Below are 14,843 nucleotides of genomic sequence, written 5' to 3' on the forward strand. Positions count from 1 at the left end.
CTCGGGGGTCTTTCTCTCTTTTCTCCATTTCAGGATACCCGACTTCAGGTACTTGCTCCTCAAGGGCCTATCAGCCTATGTATCCTGCATCACGGACCTTTGGTCCCATCATCTCATCACCAGAAAGAAGCCTACACTCCTGTGAGTACCTCTACAATCCGGTGCTCCAACTCCACCCACCAGCTGCGGTGTTGCCCACACTGTGGGCTCCCACCTATCATGAACATATGGGTGAGAATCTGCATCCGGGCCTGTTGAACGTATTGGCACCCTGCGGACCTCAGTGCCTTACCTTCCTGTCTACATCATCTACCTATAGCAGTATAATAAAGCCCTCCATCCATTCTGTGTCTGCTAACTGAGTTTAGCCTATCGCTGTGGTTCTCCACGGGGCCCCTCCCCATGGGCAGCAATGCCACAAACACAACAAATACTTTGAAGTCCTTGGCCCAGTTCACAGCAGCAGTCAAAAAAGCAAACAGAATGTTAGGTATTATTAGGAAATGAATGGACAATAAAACAGAGGATATCATAATGCCTCTATCAACCCATTGTGTATCTATACCATGAGTACTGTGTGCAATTCTGGTTGCCACATCTTTAAAAAGTTATAGCGGAACTAGAAAAGGAATAGAGAAGGGCAACCAAAATGATAAAGGGGATGGAATGACTCCCCTATGAGAAAAGGCTAAAGAGGTTAGGACTTTTCAGTTGGAGAAGAGATGACTGTGGAGAGATATGATAGAGGTCTATAAAATAATGAGTGGAGTGGAATGGGTAAACAAGGAATAGTTATTTATCCTTTCAAATAGCTCCAAGACTAGGGGACGCTCCATGAATTTACTAAATAGCACATTTAAAACACATTTGAAAAAATATTTTTTTTCACACAATGCACAATTAAGCTCTGGAATTCATTGCCAGAGAATGTGGTAAAGGCAGTTAGCAAAGCTGGGTTTAAAAAAGGTTTGGACAAGTTCCTTGATAAAAAGTCCATAAACTGTTATTAATTAGGGAGACTTTTGTAAAGCCATTGCCTCTTATCCCTGGGATAAGCAGCATGGAATCTATTTACTATTTGGGATCCCGCCAGGTACTAGTTTGGATTGGCCAGGGGCCTTTGAGTTGTATGCCCAGCTTCAGAACAACATGTTTCTGAATAGGGAGGATTGATAGATGATGCCCACGTTGCTTCCTCTAAAAGCACAGACCATTTTCTGTATAATACCTGAAAACTGCTGCAAGCCTGTTGCAGGCACCAAACTCCAAAATAAACCTGTATTTCTTGCATTTGTCTGTCTTCATTTCCCTTGAGGGAGGACCCAGTCGTTTTATTGCTGCCGCCTGCTGTACCTGGTCTGTAGGCAAACAGAGTATTGAATTTATATTATAGCTGTAATTTTGAGCCGCCTCACATGCACCAGAGCTTCTTATTTGTTTATAGTAATGTTGTATGTTTCTGGTTGTTTGGTGTTTCCACACAGTTAATCCCTGTCTTTTCTCACACTTTGGTGTGTGGGATTAGGGTTTTCAATGGGATTAGATTTAAACAGGAGGTAAAACCAGCTTGCCATGACGTGTTAAATCCATTGTATACATATACAATTCACCACTCAAGGCTCTGTAAGTGGATTCTGGCTGTTGATTTAAGTTTTTCAGGACAGGTCAATCTGTCCCTGGTTTTCATCCATTTGAGTGCATAGAGATGGTGTTCTTAGTCCTCCAAGAAATGCAGGAACTACAAAGCCATGCATGCAATGGGGCAATTTTAAGACTGGATAAAACAGTCCTTAAAAAAACCCAATGGAGCCAATTAGAAACTTACTTCAGGTACCTGGGGATTGGAGTTAGTTACATTCTGTTGTTTCACCAAAAGGTGGAAGGTAACTAAAGTATCTTTTTCAGGATATTGCTCCAGCGCATTTTCACTGACCAGGACCAAATACAGATATTACAATGCATACAGTATATCCCTTCACTCCGAGATGGGTGTGAAGTGTGAGTGACATATCAGCAACATCTTAAATGCCTGAAAAAGTTCCAGCACTGATGCCTTGGAAAGAACTGCTGCATTAAATAAGATCATTGAAAATGATATCAATGTGCTTGCTGAAGAAAGCTTCAAGCAGTGAAGTGAATCATTGATCCTCAAACATTAATTTCATTAGCTTGGACCTTGTGGACCTGGTTTTCAAAGCCTTTTTATACACCTAAAATACAGTTTTAGAAGCTGTTACAAAATAGCTCAGGGCTCTCTGTACATAGAAGTGTGCATGAAACCCATTTACACACATACTAATTATACATAAACTTCAGAGAGGCTCTATTCTTTCTCCTATAATCTTTAAACTATATCTTTCTCCCCTCGCAATCTTAATTCAGAGCCTTGGTTTTAACTGCTTTCTATACTCAGCTGATATTCAGATTGCAGCCAATTAGATCTTATTATATTTTCTGATTCTATGGCAAACTTACTGCTTAACAGAAGTTTCAAAATGGCTTCTTTCTTCCAAATTGCAAGTGAATCTGGATACATCGGAAGCAATGTGGTTTACTAGAACTTCTGATGTCTCCAAACTTGCTTCGCAATGGATTGGTAATGCCCAGATTCAACTCAAGCAAACTTTTATCACTCCTGGAATTAAACTGGATCCCTTGCTCAAATTCTTCTCAAGTTTCCAACGTAGTACTACGTTTCTATTCTTAGTTGCGTTTCAACCATCGGTTAAGGGCTTTTCTTTACACTAATGACTTAAAAGCTTTGACCTATTCTCTTGTCATAAACAGGCTGGATTACTACAATGCTCTTTATCATGGTTTACCTTCACGTTCTATTCATCAATTGCACATCGTTCAAAATACTGCTGCTAAACTAATCTTTGGGAAGAGAAAATTTGATCATGTTACTCCTCTTTTGAAGCAACTTCACTGGCTGCCCATCTCTTGCAGATAAAGTGTAAAACTGATTGCCTTGCCTTTAAGGCATACCGTTGGGGTATCCTGTGCTACTTATTGAACCTGTTAATTCTCTACTGTCCCAGCGAGACATTCTGATCTTCTCAGTAGGAACTATTAAAGGTTCCTACAGTTAAAAGAAATCAGGATGGAGACAATCCAGAAGAAAGCTTTTCCTTATGTCTCCCTCCCTATGGAATTCTTGCCCACTTGGGCTGCACCTAGATTTGGACTTTCTTAAATTGAAGAAAGGTCTTAAGACTTTTATCTTCATGCAAGTTTTTGATTGTTAAATCCTTTTGCGCACTGATCATTGATATTTTACAACTGATCTTATTATCTCTCATTTTTTGATCATTGACTAATTTATTCAGCAGTATTACTTGTTTTTAATTGTATGCCATTTATTTACCTAATCTTTCTTAAGCATTACTTTCCTCTCCTTATTCAAGGACTCTGTTTATTTTATAAAGTTTTGAATTTCTCTATTTTTTATGTTATTTTTATTTTTTCAATTTTTATTTTTATTTAATTTATCATGTATTTCTGTTATTTCTGTATTACCATTATATATTAAATTTTTTTGTACATTGCCATGATTTTATTGTAGAAAGGCAATTAATTAAATCAAATAAACTAACTATGGGGCCGATGCAATATTAAATGTGGAAAGCGGGTGCTGACTTTTCAGCGCCAGCTTTCTTAACGCATGCATGGTGCCTGCAAGGGGGCGCCATGCAATAAACAAATTAGGGGGTCGTCTCCTTGCTAACGTGACCCCGCAGTTACTGGCGGTCTGCCAGTTATGAACACCAATGCCGAGCATATCGGTGATGGTCTTCAAAGTGGCCAACAGAGGGTTTTTTTCTTTTTTTTTTTAACTTTTAAAAAAGTACAGAAAAGCAATTTTTTCTGCTTTTCTGTACTTTTTTTCAATGTGCTCAGCTATTAACGCCTGCTCTAGGCAGGCGTTAATAGCTGAGGGATAAATGTGCGTCTGAGATGCGCATTTATTTTTTTGCATTTGGAGTGAATGAGTAATAGCCTCATTCACATGCATTTGCATGTGATAAGCGCTATCTCATTCACTCCACGTCGGACGCACGTTAAATAGGCGCTAATCCCCCTATTGCATTAGGGGATGGATTAGCGCCTATTTAACCTGCGTCCGATTGCTGAGCGCACTGTATTGCATCGGCCCCTAAGGCATTCCGGAGAGTTGGAGTTGGAACTCATGCACAGGGAAGATAACTTTCAGGCAACTCCATGCAACTGTATATACATGTGTGTATGGCTGTGAGGAGATCCATGTTAGTATATTATAACTATCACATACCTGATACACACAAAATATGAAATATGCATCTGTCTACCCCCAACATATGCAAGTATGTATGCTTCTGCACAAATACATACAATGCACTGAAAATGCATAGTTTTCCTACCAATTTTTAAAAAGTATGAGGTGAATATTAAAAGCCCAATGAGCACATTAATTAGGGGATGTGTGAAGAAGTCAGGCTCGCATGTGCCAAGCAGATTTTAATAGCCACCAAGATATGTATATATCTTCCACAGCATGCGCATCTCGAAAGTTTTCAAAAAGGGGCAGGGTGTGGGCATGGTCTGGGTGGGGCATGGGCATTTCGGGGTGTGAACCTAAAATGTGCGCGTAAATACTGATGTGGCCCGGTGCATGCCAAGGCCCCCTGCTACGTAACTTCTGCTTCGGATGCCATGTAAGTTAAAATTTAAAGAAAACTAGGCAGATCTGTGTGGTTTTAAGATTCGGGGCTAACTGGGGGGAGTGAAGGCTATCAAACTGGTGGGGGGAGTGGAGGACATATCTCTTAACTGGGTGAACTGGGGATGAATTGATAAAATTGGGAATGGCCTCATTGTGCGCCCCTTTTATAATCCCCCGATTAATGTGGTAGAAGTGGGATTTGCACACACGTGTGCTTGGCCAGGCTATTTTATAACATGCATGCACGCATATGCGCATGTATGTTATAAAATGGCTGCACACTTGGGCGCAGGCTGACATATGTACACAAATGTGCATACTTGCACAGGTTTAACAGTTACTGTCCCTGTGTGTATATTTTATGTGTGAAAAATAGGACTTGGCGCAGTCCTCCAGGTCATAAAGACCCTCTTGGTTCTTCAGCCTGAACTCATCCAGCTCACCCAGATATCCCACCTAGCCAGTGGTACACAATAAACAAGTCTGATATCAATTTTGCAAGATAATTAGCAGGTGTAAAATTACATGAGTAAGTTGTGAGGTGTACATGATTAATTCTCTTATAAAATAGCAATTTACACGTGTAATTGTTGACCCCGGACTGGAATACCTCACACCGCCCCTTTTTATCGTGACTATATGTACACACAAAACCTATAGTATGAGTGTACTTTTGATGTTTATAAAATAGTGATACTGTAACAAACAAACCCACAGAATGCTGTCCTCAAATATAATATGCCAAATGAAATAAGGAACATTCAAAGCGCAGTAAATCATGGCAAAAAGTTAATAAGATAATGTTATATGTAAAGGGTGTCAGCAAGCCAGGTGGGATCCCTGAAAGGTGGTAGCCCGGACCTCTCTATCATTCACCCACATATAGAGAGAGAGCCTCTCTTTTCAGTTGACTTGAGATCGACGGATCCGGACAGAGCTTCTGATTATGAAGAGGAGATTCTTGCTTAAGATAAGTCCCCCTGATGCAGGAGATTGTGACTCTTTTTATCACACTGATTTTCCTAAGCAATTGCCTATAGGTGTGTTTTATGTGCATAAAAAATGTGCTTAAAAAAATGGATAATAATATTGATTACCTCACATTCTAAAGTACCATATGTGAGTAAATGATAGAGAGGTCCAGGCTACTACCTTTCAGGTAGTCTTGCACAGTTGCCTGGCTTGCTGACACCCTTTATATATAACATTTTCTTATTATACTTTTTGCCATGATTTACTGTGCTTTGACTTCCTTATTTCGTTTGGCATATAAGATAGTGATTACATGCGTACAGGCTAGTTATGTATGTATATGCTAATTTTTATGCATGTAACTCTGAAAATTTACCCCAATATGTTTGATTTTAAAAGATGTGTGTAGAAGTTACCATGCACAAGTTATGCCTTTTTAAGAGGAGGTGTAATTTTATTCTAATTAATCTGTGAATGTACTGGACCAATTGCCTGAGCATTTTCAAAGCAAATTTTTGTGCATTAGCCAAATAGCCAGCAATTTCAAAGCAAATTTAAGTCGCATATACAAGTTACATGCAGACTTTAATCCTATCCCAATGGTTATAAAATTACCCTCTGTATGCAGATGCCCAGAAAACGAAAGACTCAACAGTTTGGTGCATCCCCACTCCAATGTTTCTAGCCAGAAAAAGATCTTTACTCTTGGTATTCACTGGTTCAAGTTTTGAGATTAGTGCAGGAGGCATATTTTGTGCAGCCCTTTCTTTCTACCATGATACTAGAAAAGATAAGGGGGAAAGGCTTTCTCAAGCCTTGGCTATAGTTATGGATCATTTTTCCTAGGGAAATCAGAATGGAACTGGATTATCAGTTTTCAGATGCTTAAATAAGACCTGTTTTTTAAACAAGCTTTATTAACCTGAGTTATTTTATGATTATATAGTTTAATTTTTAGGTGATTTGAGTGCTGATTTCATTTATTTTTATATTTATGCTTGACATTTTCCATTGTTATGTGTGTTATTTGTTAAGGCTTTTTATTGATTATTGCGAATTTGTGTTCTGATCATTATTGGAGAATTAAATTAAATTAAAACATGTCTTCTCAAGTTGCTACATTGGCTCCCCGTCTATTTCCATATAAAGTTCTAGCTTCTTGATCTCACTTACAAGTGCACCTCATTATCTCTCCTCTCTTATCTCCCCTTAGACCCCCTCATCCCAAATTTCACTTATCAGGCTTCTATACACCTCTCCTCCATCTCCAGCACCTGACTCTACTTTCCATCTTGCGCCGAATGCCTAGAGCAGCCTTTCTGAGCTGAGCTGGTGTGTCATGCTGTCTCTCTTCAACGCAACATCAAGTCCCTGCTAAAAAAAACCATCACTGTGAGGCTACTTTTAAAACATAAACTCTGGTTTGCCTTTGCACAGCCACCTTCAGGTCTATATTCAGTGAGCCAGTGAGCAGGAAAATTGCCCAGGTGACTTTACCCAGATATTTAGTGGGGCATACCTGGGTAAATGTTCCACTGAATATGAACAACTAAAGTTACCCGATGTTTCTGGGGGTTAGGGGCCACTAACCTAGGTTGAGAGAACATTGCTCAAATCTCATCTTGGAGTGAGTTTCCTCACTCCGAAGGCCAGCAAATCTTCACAAGAAACCACTGTTCTGTTCGTAGGTGTCACGTAGAATGTCAAAGTGGCCCCTAACCCCCTACACTCATACCTAATCCCCACCTCGAGTTACTAGGTGGGCCTCCCATAGGGATACAAATACCTACCTATGGGCCATGACATTATGGCCAGTCTCAGTCTCTCTCTCTCTCTCTCTCTCTCTCTCTCTCTCTCTCTCTCTCTCTCTCTCTCTCTCTCTCACAGGCCTGTCCAGAAACATCATGAACCACAATAAACCTTTTACTTTACATTTGCTCCGCCCCCTGAATACAAAATTAAAAATTTGCATTCGCAAATCGCGTTAACTGCTGTTAGCGCGATTTGCGGAATTATCACCCGCGGTAACTCCTTGGAAAATGAGGCCCTTAGATTGTAAATGGGATAGAGAAATACCTACAGTACCTGAATGTAAATTGATGTGATATCTCAGATTGAATGTCAGTATATAATAATGTGTGGATAGCATTTAGATGTATTCTGTCAATTGTCATAACACCTTTGTACTTGCTAACAAGCAATTGCAAATGTATGTGCATATGCCTCACTGCATAAGGTGCCCACCTGCTAATTTTCAAAGTGGACTTGTGCGTATAGGTCCATTTTGAAATTTTGGGATAAAATCTGGGTTTAATTTGCCCACACAGACTTTAGCCCTCTGCAGACAGCTGAAAATCACTTTCCTATTTATTAGCTCATATTTATAAACCTCCATTTCAAATTTCCATTGTAATAAATGCACAAAGTGGTGATCAGCATTAAAATTCAATAAATATAAGGAAATAAAAAATACATAAATAGTGAATAAAACTTAAAAATCAAAAATACTTAAATCAGCATAAAATAACCATAGAATAAGAACCCAAGAAAACCCAAAATCAGAATCAATGATTTTAACAGCCCATGCATCCAATGCTTATGAATTCAGCTGGGTTTTTCAATGTTTCTTAAACATGGTATAATCATCCATCAATTGCAGCTCTCTTGGCATCATATTCCAGATTTTCAAAGCACCTGTATTCTTTAAGCTAACTTCAGCCAGGAAAGGAACAGGTAAGAAAATTCATGACAAAATCCTAATAGGTGAGGTGGCTTATAGAGAGCTGGTCATGCAGGTAGCCAGGTCCCTGGTCCTCTTATAGCCCAATTTTCAGAATTGTCTGCAGGACATCATTTGCGCGTGTAAATGGGCCTGCGGAGATATATGCTACGGTAGTATACACTGGTGGGAGTCACACAGTTGATAAAATACCACATATATCAGCCTCAAAATTACAAGCGTATATTTGTAATGCAGGAACGCACACACTTTACCCATGATATAAAATTATGCCATTTTATATGTGTAATAATTATAACAATGCATGCATCAAAACCCATAATTCCTTGAGAGAGGCAGGTACTTTATAAATATGCATGTACTCTTGTTCTGAAAATGCTTGCACACGTACTTAAAATCCTGACACCCCCACCAGTTCACCCAGTCCTGCACCAGTCCACCTAGACCCTCCAGCACTTCATCCTGAACCCCCCTCCCCCTCCCCCTGCCAGTTTACCAGGATCGCCAACCCAAACACTACAGACAAAAGACAGGTGCGATTTCCATCGTGTGAGTCAATTAGCAGGTGTAAAAGTGCAAAGACAAGTTTGGTAATGTATGCGCTTATGCACAAACAGCAATTTCTGCGCAAGCCTCCGAACCAAATTAATTGCAGCGGTTTCAAACTGGATTAGGGAAGTCCATTATATAGCACATTACTGTAGTTCATTCTTAGGGTGCTATGAATGGATAAGAACATAAGAACATAAGACTTGCCATACTGTGTATCCTGTTTCCAACAGTGGCCAAGCCAGGTCACAAGTACCTGGCAGGATCCCAAGGGGTAGACAGATTCTAAGCTCCTTATCCCAAGAATAAGCAATGGATTTCTACAACTCTACCTTAATAAAGGTTAATGGACTTTTCTTCCAGTAGCTTGTTCAAACTTTTTTAAATGCAGTTACAGGCCTCTTCAAAGGGGCAGGCCGGGGGCTGGGGTTTGGGCAGGGAGGGGCGGGGGAAGGCCGGCGCGTGCATGTTATAAAATCGGCATGTGTGCACACGCGCTTGTTATAAAATCTACCCCTAATAGCTTTCACCACACCCTCTGGCAACGAATTCCAGAGCTTAATTATGCATTGAGTAAAAAAATAAAATTTCTCTTATTAGTTTTAAATGTATTACCCCTTCCTTGTGTGTCCCCTAGTCTTTGTACTTTTCGAAAGAGTAAACAACTGATTAACGTTTACTCATTTCATTCCACTCATTATTTTATAGACACCTCTATCATATCTCTCCTCAGCCATCTCTTCTCCAAGTTCTAACCTCTTTAGTCTTTTTTCATAGGGGAATTGTTCCATCCCCTTTATTATCTTGGTCGCCCTTCTCTGTACCTTTTCTAATTCTGCTGTATCTTTTTGATATGTGCTGACCAGAACTGCACACAATACTCAAGATGAGGTTGCACCTTGGAGCAATACAGAGACATTATGATATTCTCTGTTTTATTCTCCAGTCCTTTCCTAATAATCCCTAGCATTCTGTTTACTTTCTTGGCTGCTGCTGCTGCACACTGAGCAGAAAATTTCAACGTATTTTCAACAATGACCCCTAGATCCTTTTCCTGAGAGGTGACTGCTAATGTGAAACCTTGCATTTTGTAGCTATAATTTGGTTTACTCTTCCCAAAGGGGTCGATTTTAAGACCCTCGCGCATGCATCCATGTGCGCGTGGTCCCGGCGCACGCACATGGACGAGCTGATTTTATAACATGCGCACATGCAGACTGGGGGGGGGGGGGTGGCGGGGACTTCCCTACCCCCCTACCTAACCTTCCTTTCTCTTCCCCTCTCCTCCACCCGCCCCCCTAAACCTAACCTAACTATCCCCCAATCTCCGTGCGCCAGCCGACTTCCGGCGCATGCTTCTCTGGAACAGTGTTGAATAGCGCTGTCCCAGCCCGCCTCGCCCCTCCCTGCCCAGAGCCCGGCCCCTGGCCCGCCCCTTTGGAGAGGCCCGGCACTTTGGCACATATCAGGGTCTACGCGCGTGGCCAGGCCCATTGGAAAATGCGCGCGGCGCACACAAGGCCGGGCCACGCTCATAAACCCCAAAATGTATGCACGTAGCCCATTGAAAGTGCATCACTTTGTACTTTCCCACATTAAATTTAATTTGCTATTCGCATGCCCAATCTCCCAGTCTTGCAATGTCCTCTTGCAATTTCTCAAAATCCTCTTGTGATTTGACAACTTTGAATAACTTTGTGTCATTGGCAAATTTGATCATCTCACTTGTGGTTCCCATTTCCAGGTCATTTATAAACATATTAAAAAGCAGTGGGCCCAGAACAGATCCCTGGGGCACTCCACTATTCACTGTTTTCCATTGGGAAAATTTACCATTTAGCCCTGCTCTCTGTTTTCTGTCTTTTAACCAGTTGGCAGCCCACAATAGGACACTGCCCCCTATCCCATGACTTTTTAATTTCCTAAGAAGTCTCTCGTGAGGGACTTTGTCAAATGCTTTCTGGAAATCCAGATACACTCTTACAACCTGCTCACCTTTAATGCAGCGAAATCAGAGCGCCCTAAGTATTGGCGAAGAACTTTTATTTTTCTTATTTCTTCCTACTGATTCACACACAGGTAAAGGGGAGATTGGTTTTGCCCAATATAATGAAGTTTTCTCTGGGAAGCTAAGGGTTCTGCTGTAGCATAAGAGAGCACCAATGGAAAGAAAAAGAAACCATTGGCAGGACATTTTGCTGTGGAACTGTTGCTCAATCTTTAAATTTAGTCCAAGGATGGAGAAGAGAGGTATCCAAAAAGCCCCCGCCACACTTCACTTTCCAACCAAGCATATTTCTCCATGGTTGTATGCCTCCTCCCCCCGCCCATCCCCGATGGAGTATTCACTCCTGCAAAAGTCACAGGGGATCAAGGAAGCGCCAGTTCCAAACTGCGTTTGCTTACCGTCTGGCGGCTGGCACTGGGAGGGGAGGGGGGTGGGGAATTGTTCTATACCCTAATGTTGGCCAGTCCTTAAATCTGGCTCTAAATCTTCTTACTTGGTTCAGATAGTCAGACAAGGACGTAAGTCTCAATTCTGAGATGGAATGATTTGCATTGTAATGTCGCCACCTTTTATACTTTTGGCCCTGTAGGTCAGTGAACGTTTCTCTCTCTCTCTCTCTCTGCCTCCGTCTCCCTGATAAGGAATGGAACTCTTCATATGGCGAAAAATAATAGGATCAGCACTTTAGAAGAAGCTGAGGAGGGAGGGTAAGGGTGGGTATAATCTTATTCTCTGACTAGTCTGCATTCACCAGAAGAAAACCATAGTAAAACAGTGAATGACTTCAACCCAACTACAGAGTCTTTCTTTTGAAAGATGGTTAATTTAACTCTCAATTTAGTGAATTTTTTTTTTCCTATGATCTTTTTGTAAAAGAGGTCAATTACATGCAGACATATGCTATACACGTATTGCACGCACAATATACCTACTCCATTAATGTTCCAATTTATCCCGGGACTGAAAAAGCAAAGCAGCATTCTGAGCTAGAAATTTCAGAGCACGATAACTAAAAGCTACTAGGCCACCACAGGTTCTGAATTTCAAAATCTGTCTGCTTTCAAGCTGGGCACACTGACGCTGCCCTGCCTGCTGTGGGCACGTCCTGGGCATTCAGAGACGGAGCATTCTGTGGTTTGGCCCTTATTTAGATGTCGCTGCCCCATGTTCCATTTTCAGTTACCTTAAGAGTCAAAGGATCTGTCGGCTTTCGGGTGCCCAGCAGTCGCTGCCACGGAGAGGGAAAGGGGGTTTAAAAAAAAAAACCAACAACAACAACCTGCCGCCGTTAATCTGACGGAATCCTCGCTGCAAAGCCCACCTGGCAGAAGCGTTTAGAATGAGGACATCTCTCATCCTCCAACAGCCCCCATGCCATGCGGCTCCAAACTTTTTTTTTTTTCTAAACTCGTAAAACAAATTTTACACTTATTTCGTGCGCGTGTGTGTGTGCTCCTTTCGTTTTTGGAGTCAGCCCCAGCTTGTCAGCTGCGAGGGTGGGGAGAAGAGGGAGGAAATCAAACTCCCATCAAATCTCTGTACGCAGCAGAAGAGGAGAGCAAAGCAATTTGCCACATGTCATTGCGTTTACATCACTGGGTGACATCCAAGCCAGGCAGCATTCACACACACACACACATACACACACTGGCATGTCCAGGGACGGTGCCCAAGGGCGACTGAACTAGAGCCCTTCGGTCTACATATCGGACGGCACAAGGAGGAATAAAGACCTTACCTGTATGGGTGGTCTGCACCAATGGAGTGAAGGGCGAGGTTGGCTCAGCCACCCCCCCCCCACTCCCACCCCCACCCAGGCTCTCCTCTCCCAAGGCAGCCTGAAGCCTCTGGCTCAGCTCTGTTCTACTGGCCAGACAGCTGCTGCCCACGTCAGAGGGTCTTCAAGTGAAACCTGAGGAGGTTCTTCAGGTACGTGGGACAGTCCACGCCTGCGCGCTCTCCCCCCCCAGGCTCTATCGGGTTTCTGTTCCTGGCTGGGAGCTAACTCTGCGGCTTGCCACAAGAGGGGAGTGTGCAGAGGGTGGCAGGAGCTCTGGGTCACAGCAGGGGATGTAGAGAGAGAGGCAGGAGCTCCAGTCACAAGAGGGCAGTGTGCAGGGAGTGTAGAGAGGGAGGCAGGAGCTCCAGTCATAGCAGGGGAGTGTGCAGGGAGTGTAGAGAGAGGCAGGAGCTCCAGTCACAAGAGGGCAGTGTGCAGGGAGTGTAGAGAGGGAGGCAGGAGCTCCAGTCACAAGAGGGCAGTGTTCAGGGAGTGTAGAGAGGGAGGCAGGAGCTCCAGTCACAAGAGGGCAGTGTTCAGGGAGTGTAGAGAGGGAGGCAGGAGCTCCAGTCACAAGAGGGCAGTGTTCAGGGAGTGTAGAGAGGGAGGCAGGAGCTCCAGTCACAAGAGGGCAGTGTTCAGGGAGTGTAGAGAGGGAGGCAGGAGCTCCAGTCACAAGAGGGCAGTGTGCAGGGAGTGTAGAGAGGGAGGCAGGAGCTCCAGTCACAAGAGGGCAGTGTTCAGGGAGTGTAGAGAGGGAGGCAGGAGCTCCAGTCACAAGAGGGCAGTGTGCAGGGAGCGTAGAGAGGGAAGCAGGAGCTCCAGTCATAGCAGGGGAGTGTGTAGAGAGGGAGGCAGGAGCTCCAGTCACAGCAGGGGAGTGTGCAGGGAGTGTAGAGAGGGAGGCAGGAGCTCCAGTCACAAGAGGGCAGTGTGCAGGGAGTGTAGAGAGAGAGAGAGAGAGAGACAGGAGCTCCAGTCACAGCAGGGGAGTGTGCAGGGAGTGTAGAGAGAGAGGCAGGAGCTCCAGTCACAAGAGGGCAGTGTGCAGGGAGTGTAGAGAGAGAGAGAGAGAGAGACAGGAGCTCCAGTCACAGCAGGGGAGTGTGCAGGGAGTGTAGAGAGAGAGGCAGGAGCTCCAGTCACAGCAGGGGAGTGTGCAGGGAGGGTAGAGAGAGGGGTAGGAGCTCCATTTACAGCAGCGGTGTGTGCAGGGAGTGTAGAGAGAGAGGCAGGAGCTCCAGTCACAGCAGGGGAATGTGCAGGGAGTGTAGAGAGAGAGGCAGGAGCTCCAGTCACAGCAGGGGAGTGTGCAGGGAGTGTCGAGAGAGAGGCAGGAGCTCCAGTCACAGCAGGGGAGTGTACAGGGAGTGTAGAGAGGGAGGCAGGAGCTCCAGTCCCAAGAGGGCAGTGTGCAGGGAGTGTAGAGAGGGAGGCAGGAGCTCCAGTCACAGCGGAGGAGAATGCAGAAAGTGAAGACAGAATGGGTTTTTTTTCTTATATTTTTTAGAAGATATTATTTATTTATTTATTTTTATATACCGACATTCAATCTAACATATCACATCGGTTTACATTCAGGTACTGTAGGTATTTCCCTGTCCCCAGAGGGCTTACAATCTAAGTTCGTACCTGAGGCAATGGAGGGTAAAGTGACTTGCCCAAGGTCACAAGGAGCGACAGCGGGACTCGAACCCTGGTCTCCTGGTTCATAGCCCACTGCTCCAATCATTAGGCTATATTAGTGAAAAAACACATTTTTGAAGGTTTCTCCTACGTAATCACTCCCATCACAATACATTTACGTAAAATTGAAATGCTGCTCTATTGATCTTGGAGCCATCATCCTTGTACATCAAAAGCATGAATACAGCACAAACAGCTAAAAAAGAGCCTTTAGGGTAGTTAAACAGCTGCAGTCTGGAACATCCAAAGTATTAATACAGTGTGGTCAGCCAAAGAATGGATCTTCAGTACACCCCCAGGCAGGCATGAATACAGCACGGAGAGCTGAAGAGAGACCTCATGGGAGGGAGTCAGTGGCAGCCTTAGGCAGCCAAAGTATGAATGCAGCACAGACAGCTGAAGACTG

The 14,843-nt window shown here is 43.4% G+C and overlaps 1 protein-coding gene across 2 annotated transcripts in view; it reads right to left on the reverse strand.

The window, feature by feature from the left end:
- SCN4A (sodium voltage-gated channel alpha subunit 4) overlaps positions 1-12,827 on the reverse strand; it is a 176,224-nt gene extending 163,397 nt beyond the window's left edge. The window contains exon 1 of one of the 2 annotated variants that reach the window (XM_029572321.1): positions 12,710-12,827. The gene's annotated coding sequence lies outside the window, so the exon portion shown is untranslated. Of the gene's footprint in view, positions 1-12,154; positions 12,369-12,709 lie in introns of those variants that run through there. The other variant, XM_029572322.1, reaches the window with a different exon arrangement.
- Positions 12,828-14,843: the final 2,016 nt, after the last annotated feature.

The sequence above is a fragment of the Rhinatrema bivittatum genome, chromosome 12 (genome assembly GCF_901001135.1).
Source record: "Rhinatrema bivittatum chromosome 12, aRhiBiv1.1, whole genome shotgun sequence".
Classification (NCBI taxonomy): Eukaryota; Metazoa; Chordata; class Amphibia; order Gymnophiona; family Rhinatrematidae; genus Rhinatrema; species Rhinatrema bivittatum.